We start from the raw sequence: 7,500 nt of genomic DNA on the forward strand, positions 1-7,500 counted from the left end.
CAAACATCAAATTGACTTCTGTTTATCCTTTGCTTTTAAGTGGTCGGTGTGTGCAAACAGAGAGAGAGAGAGAGAGAGATACAAGTGGTACATATTGAATTTAGTCCATGTATTTGCCCAATCTCTCTCTCTCTCTCTCTCTCTCTCTCAGCATTGTAATTCAAGCCTATCGCTGGTAAGGGTGTTGTGCCATTACGTCAGCTCATAAGAGGGTGTGGATCCTATTATAAGGGACCTAATCGCATTCTTAGGATCAACCCTTTCTCACGGGGATTAAGAGAATTCAAGCTTATTAAAAGAGATTCAGGGATTTATTGGATGCTCTCGCCCAATTTTCTCTCTCTCTCTCTCTCTCTCTCTCTCTCTCTCTCTCTCTCTCTCTCTCTCTCTCTCTCTCTCTCTCTCTCTCTCTCTCTCTCTCTCTCTCTCTCTCTCTCTCTCTCTCTCTCTCTCTCTCTCTCTCTCTCTCTCTCTCTCTCTCTCTCTTTTCAGGGCACAGATCAAGCCTTCACCTTATATACATTTGTCCCCCACACAGACTCAAGCGAACACACACACACACATTTGTTGTCACACACACACACACACACACACAGCACGAGAGAGAGAGGTGGGTCTGATATTCTGTGCAGGTTACCAAACGATGAATAGGAACAAAAAAAAAAACTCCTTCATTAGTGCGGTAAAAGAACGCAAACACAAACACACACTTCAATAAAACGAACGTGGAAGCGAACACATATGCTCTCAACAGTATGAAGTAATATGACTGAGCGGTAGTTGCTGGTAATTTGACTCGGCTGTTACTGATGGATAGGTTGTATGTATGTAAACAGTATATGCGCATCTATTGTAACTCTAAGGTCTTTTATTTCATAGCACCTTGCGTCTTCTTCTCACCAACTCCCCTCGTCTTGCTGAGTCCTCTACTTCTGAAATTCAGCCGCAGTGTTGCTTCTCTTTCTATCGTCTATCGATATTTTCACGCTGACTGCTCTTTAAAACTTGCTAACTGCATCCCTCCTCCCCCTCCCGCGGCCCCGCTGCACACTACTTGATACTTTAGCTCAGGTATTAACCTTTTTACTGCCATGCCCCTCTAGGAATTGGTCTTTCCCTCCCCACTCCCCCTTTATCTATGAATAGAATTTCCTCCCAGATTTAATGGAAACATTTTAAAAAGTGTTTATAGTCTTTTTATTGAGTAAGAATTACCTAGTCATTAGTGAGATACTTGACACTGCTTCTTAGCTACAAGATCTTGAATGCGTGGTTGATACTTTTGCATTTTTTTCATAAACTTCTCAATATTAGCCCACGCTCTTGTTTGGAGAATAACAAATATAATTAGAGAATTTCTTACTTTTTTCCTAGGGCTCCCCCTGGAAGTACTAACGCCCCTCTAGAGGCGCGTCCTCAGGTTAAGAACCACTGCTCTAGCTCATCCTTATACTATCCAGATCCATTATGCAAGAGTTAACCAGCATCTTCATTCTTTCATCCTTTCCACTGGCAAACTCCAGAACAGCCTTCCTTCGTCTGAAGTTCCTCCTGCTTACGACTTGAACTCTTTCAAGAGGTAGACACCTCTCCTCGAAATTGACCTCTCTTTTAGCCACCATTTCTTTTTAGGAGCAGTGCTTAGCGTTTTTCTTCATTCAGTTTGCCCTTAAACTGCTTCCTTTACTATATATATATATATATATATATATATATATATATATATATATATATATATATATATATATATATATATATATATATATATATATATATATACACATATATACATATGCTTTATTGAAGTCAAATAGCAGATTTGCGTTGTTCTCTTTATAATTTTTCAACCCCCACCCACCCACACACACACACACACACACACACACACACACACACACACACACACACACACACACACACACACACACACACACCTGACGTACACTTATTTTTGAAACGCCTTTTGCATATTTGATCGAGGTTATTTCCGACAGTCTCTCTCTCTCTCTCTCTCTCTCTCTCTCTCTCTCTCTCTCTCTCTCTCTCTCTCTCTCTCTCTCTCTCTCTCTCTCTCTCTCTCTCTCTCTCTCTCTCTCTCTCTCTCTCTCTCTCTCTCTCTCTCTCTCTCTCTCTCTCTCTCTCTACAGTTATTGGCTTTACATTTGAGGAGAGAGATTGGACGGGCGTCACCTGGGCGAGGCCGTGCTAATTAGGGTCATTTCACCCTCCGTCAGCTGCCTCATTTGCACGCTTCATCCCTTCCGTCGGGCAGTGAGTGCTTGGATTGCCTCAGTGCTCAAGGCCGTCTCCCTCCCCCTCGCTAACGTGATGATCAGGCAAAGAAAGGAAAGAAAACCCGAATTATAAGTGTTATTTAGTCTTCGAGCTCTCTGTGGATCGCTTTTTGGTGTCAATGACTGCAACCAACATAATCTATTTTCTGTTTTAGTAATAGGAAAGAAGCTTGCAGTAAGAAAGAAAAAGATAAAGAAGCCGATTTGTAAGTTTTTTTTCAGCGTACGAGGTCTCTGTGAATCACTTTGAAAGGTTGGTGGTTGCATCTAACATATCAATATCATCTCTTAGTAATGATAATATAACGATCAGGTAAATATATAAAAGAAAAGAAGCCGAATGATCAGTTTCTTCATCCTCCGAGCTTTCTAAGGACCGTTTTTTGGGGGCTAATGACGGCATCTAACGTATTTATTCCTCTATTAGTAACGTTGATGACGAGGCAGAGAAAGGAAAAATGAAGGCGTATTATGTGTCTTCAGATCTACAGGCTTCTATGAATCACTTTGACTAATTAATGGTGGCACTCAGTACATTATTTTCGTTTTTAGAAGTGAAAAAAAATATCGGTTAGAGGTAAGAAAAAGATGAATTATAGTTTTTTATCAATCTACGAGCTTTGTGTGAACCACTTTGATGGGCTAATGACTGCATCCAACACATCAATTTTCTCTGTTAGTAATGCTTAGTAACAAGTTGATGGTAAGAAAAAGATGAATTATATGTTTTTTTTTTTCAGGCTACGAGCTTTCTGTTAATCACTTTAATGGGCTAATGACTGCACCTAACACATCAATTTTCTCTGTTAGTAATGCTTAGTAACAAGTTGATGGTAAGAAAAAGATGAATTATATGTTTTTTTTTTCAGGCTACGGACTTTCTGTTAATCACTTTAATGGGCTAATGACTGCACCTAACACATCAATTTTCTCTGTTAGTAATGATTAAGAACAAGTTGATGGTAAGAAAAAGATGAATTATAGTTTTTTATCAGGCTACGAGCTTTGTGTGAACCACTTTGATGGGCTAATGACTGCATCTAACACATCAATTTTCTCTGTTAGTAATGATTAAGAACAAGTTGATGGTAAGAAAAAGATGAATTATAGTTTTTTATCAGGCTACGAGCTTTGTGTGAACCACTTTGATGGGCTAATGACTGCATCTAACACATCAATTTTCTCTGTTAGTAATGATTAGTAACAAGTTGATGGTAAGAAAAAGATGAATTATATGTTTTTTTTTTTCAGGCTACGAGCTTTCTGTTAATCACTTTAATGGGCTAATGACTGCACCTAACACATCAATTTTCTCTGTCTTAGTAATGCTTAGTAACAAGTTGATGGTAAGAAAAAGATGAATTATATGTTTTTTTTCTTTCAGGATACGAGCTTTCTTTTAAACACCTTAATGGGATTATGACTGCATATAACACATAAATTTTCTCTGTTAGTAATGCTTAGTAACAAGTTGATGGTAAGAAAAAGATGAATTATATGTTTTTTTTCTTTCAGGCTACGAGCTTTCTGTTAACCACCTTAATGGGCTTATGACTGCATCTAACACATCAATTTTCTCTGTTAGTAATGATTAAGAACAAGTTGATGGTTAGAAAAAGATGAATTCTATGTTTTTTTTTTTCAGGCTACGAGCTTTCTGTTAACCACCTTAATGGGCTTATGACTGCACCTAACACATCAATTTTCTCTATTAGTAATGATTAAGAACAAGTTGATGGTAAGAAAAAGATGAATTATAGTTTTTTTTTCAGGCTACGAGCTTTCTGTTAACCACCTTAATGGGCTAATGACTGCACCTAACACATCAATTTTCTCTATTAGTAATGATTAAGAACAAGTTGATGGTAAGAAAAAGATGAATTATAGTTTTTTTTTCAGGCTACGAGCTTTCTGTTAACCACCTTAATGGGCTAATGACTACATCTAACACACCAATTTTCTGTTAGTAATGATTATAAACAAGTTGATGGTAAGAAAAAGATGAATTATTGTTTCTTCAATCTACGAGCTTTCTGTGAACGACTTTGATTGATTAATGGCTGCATCTAATACATCACTTTTCTCTGTTAGTAGTAATGGTAAGAAAGAAATTAACGTTAAGAAAAAAATAACCAAGCGGAATCATTACTTTCTTCAGCCTACGAGCATTCTGTGAACCACTTTGACAGGTTAGGGACAACATCCAACACTCCCATTTTTTCTTCTAGTAATGGTGATATAATGACAAGGCAAAGAAAAGGACGATTAAAAAGTTTCTTCAGCCCCAAAGCTTTCTCTGAACCACTTTTACAGGGTTAGTGACTACATCCAACAAATCAAATTTCTCTGTCATCAATAGCATGGCTTCGCGTCCCGCCCACCGCCACAAGCTGACAATTGTTCAGTCATCACAAGGTGGCTTACGACTACCCACATGCTGCCCTGAAGACCCCGTACCATCCCGGACTCTAGATAAACTTTCTCGAATGAATAAAAAATGATCTTCGGAGGGCAGTACGAGCCAAGCAAGATGGCGCCACTATAAAAACACTTGCCTGCACCATAACGGGCTGGAGTCGACCAACAGGCCCCGCCAAAAAAGCTTACTTTTTTTTTTTTTTTATGTCTACGCCTATAGCGCCTGTAGGCTTGCTTGAGGGGCCTGGATGGTAGTCGGCCCCAGCCCGTATTGGCTCAGACAAGTATTTATAGTGGCGCCATCTTCTCGCTAGATTACGTAAAAAAAGGGCCGAGAAAAATGAATTTGGTGCTTTCCCTTGAGCTTCCTCCTTTACTGTGATAAAAGTGAAAGTGAAGTGCGTTGAGTTCAGTGAAGGCGTTAAGCAGTTTAAATGATTTCGTTTATTTATGAGATGGTAATGGCAGCTAGGTCTAGGGCGTTGGAGCACGGCCAAAGAGTATAAGAAGAATTTGAACTTAAGCCATATTATCCTACATTTCGGGACTAACACGCCCAATTTTGATAAGGCTTTCGTGGAGGTTATGTTTGTTTTCCCGTAGGTATTTTATGGGTAAACATGGGGAAAGGAAACTAAGGAAAGGGAAACTATGGGTAAAGTTGAGTAAGGGAAACTAAGGGATGGGAAACTATAGGAAAAGTTGGGGAGGGGAAAGAAAGACAAGGGAAACTATGGGGGAATTTAGGGAAGGGAAACTATAGGAAAACTTGGGGAGGGGAAAGTAAGAGAAGGGAAACTATGGGGAAATTTGGGGAAGGGAAACTAAGGGAAGGGAAACTATGGGGTAACTTGAGGAAGGGAAACTATGGGGAAACTTGGGGAAGGGAAACTATGGGTAAACTTGGGGAAAGGAAACCGTGGAAACTTTGGAAAGGTAACTATGGGTAAACTTGAGGAAGGTAAACTGGGGAAGGTAAACTGGGGAAACTTGTGGTAGGAAACTATGGGTAAACTTGAAGGTAAACTAGGGAAATTTGGGGAAGGTAAACTAGAGAAACTTTGGGAAGGTAAACTGGGGAATGGGGAAGGTAAACTATGGGAAACTTGAGGAGGGGAAACTAGAGGAAACTTAGGGAAGTGAAACTGGGGAAACTTGGGGAAGGTAAACTATGGGAAACTTGGGGAAGGTGAACTATGGGAAACTTGAGGAAGGTAAACTGGGAAACTCAGGAAGGTAAACTATGGGAAACTTGAGGAGGAAACTGGAGGAAAATTGGGAAATGAAACTGGGAAACTTGGGAAGGTAAACTATGGGAAACTTGAGGAGGAAACTGGAGGAACTTGGGAAATGAAACTGGAAACTTGGGAAGGTAAACTATGGGAAACTTGAGGAGGGAAACTGGAGAAACTTGGGGAAATGAAACTGGGAAACTTGGGGAAGGTAAACTATGGGAAACTTGAGGAGGGGAAACTGGAGGAAACTTGGGGAAATGAAACTGGGGAAACTTGGGGAAGGTAAACTATGGGAAGCGCGCACACACACACACACACACACACACACACACACTCAAAGATAGGAAAAAAACAGACAGGAAAAAAAAATGACAGCAAGGCGATAAAATAGAAACAGATAGATCGTTGTCGTAAAATATTTCCCACGGCAACTTTTCTCTCCCTTCTTCGCTCACTCTAACATGATAATAGGAAACTTTTACTCTACTCCACTTTTTTCCCCAAGTCTCCCCAGGTATCAATAATTATCTCTCCCCAGTTTTCCTTTCCCAAGATTCCCATAGTTTACTTTCCCCAAGTTTCCCCAGTTTCACTTCCCCAAGGTTCCTCCAGTTTCCCCTCCTCAAGTTTCCCATAGTTTACCTCACCCAAGTTTCACCAGTTTCCCTTCACCAAGTTTCTCAGTTTACCTTCCCCAAGTTTCCCTAGTTTACCTTCAAGTTTCCCCATAGTTTCCTACCACAAGTTTCCCCAGTTTATCTTCCCCAGTTTCCACAGTTTACCTTCCTGTTTACCCATAGCTACCTTCCACAGTTTCCCTTCCCCAAGGTTCCCCATAGTTTCCCTTCCCTTAGTTTCCCTTCCCCAAGTTTCCCCACTGTTTCCCTTCTCTTACTTTCCCCTCCCCAAGTTTTCATATAGTTTCCCTTCCCCAAGTTTCCCCATAGTTTCCCTTCCCCAACTTTCCCCATAGTTTCCCTTCCCAAAATTCACCCATAGTTTCCCTTCCCTTAGTTTCCCTTCTCTTGGTTTTCCTTCCCAAAATTTACCCATGGTTTCCCTTTACCTAGTTTTCCTCCCCTTAGTATACCAATTTATAGTTTCCCTTTCCCAAGTTTCCATAATTTCCCTTCCCAAAGTTATCCCACAGTTTCCCTTTCCCAAATTTACCCATAGTTTCCCTTCCCCAAATTTACCCATAGTTTACCTTCCCAAAGTTTCCTCATAGTTTCCCCTGCTCAAGCTACCCCATTGTTTCCCTTCCCCAAGTTTCCCATAGTTTCCCTTCCCAAGGTTTACTCAGCCGTTTAAGCTTTCCCTTCACATTATATCCCAAGCTTTCAATAGGTCGCCTTCCCTTAGGCTTCCATGGGCCCGACGTTCGCCTTGGCCAGGTATCCACAGGTAGGCAGTGCTCCCATTAGCCAGGTCTCCCCAGGTGGTGCCCTCAGCCAGCCCCTTTATGTGTCCCAAGGTTACCACGGCAGCCTAATTAGTTTGCTTTTTTGGGGGTCAATCCTTCTGTTTGGTTTCTTGAATTCGTGGGTTTCTGA

Source organism: Eriocheir sinensis, chromosome 60, assembly GCF_024679095.1.
Source record: "Eriocheir sinensis breed Jianghai 21 chromosome 60, ASM2467909v1, whole genome shotgun sequence".
Lineage (NCBI taxonomy): Eukaryota > Metazoa > Arthropoda > Malacostraca > Decapoda > Varunidae > Eriocheir > Eriocheir sinensis.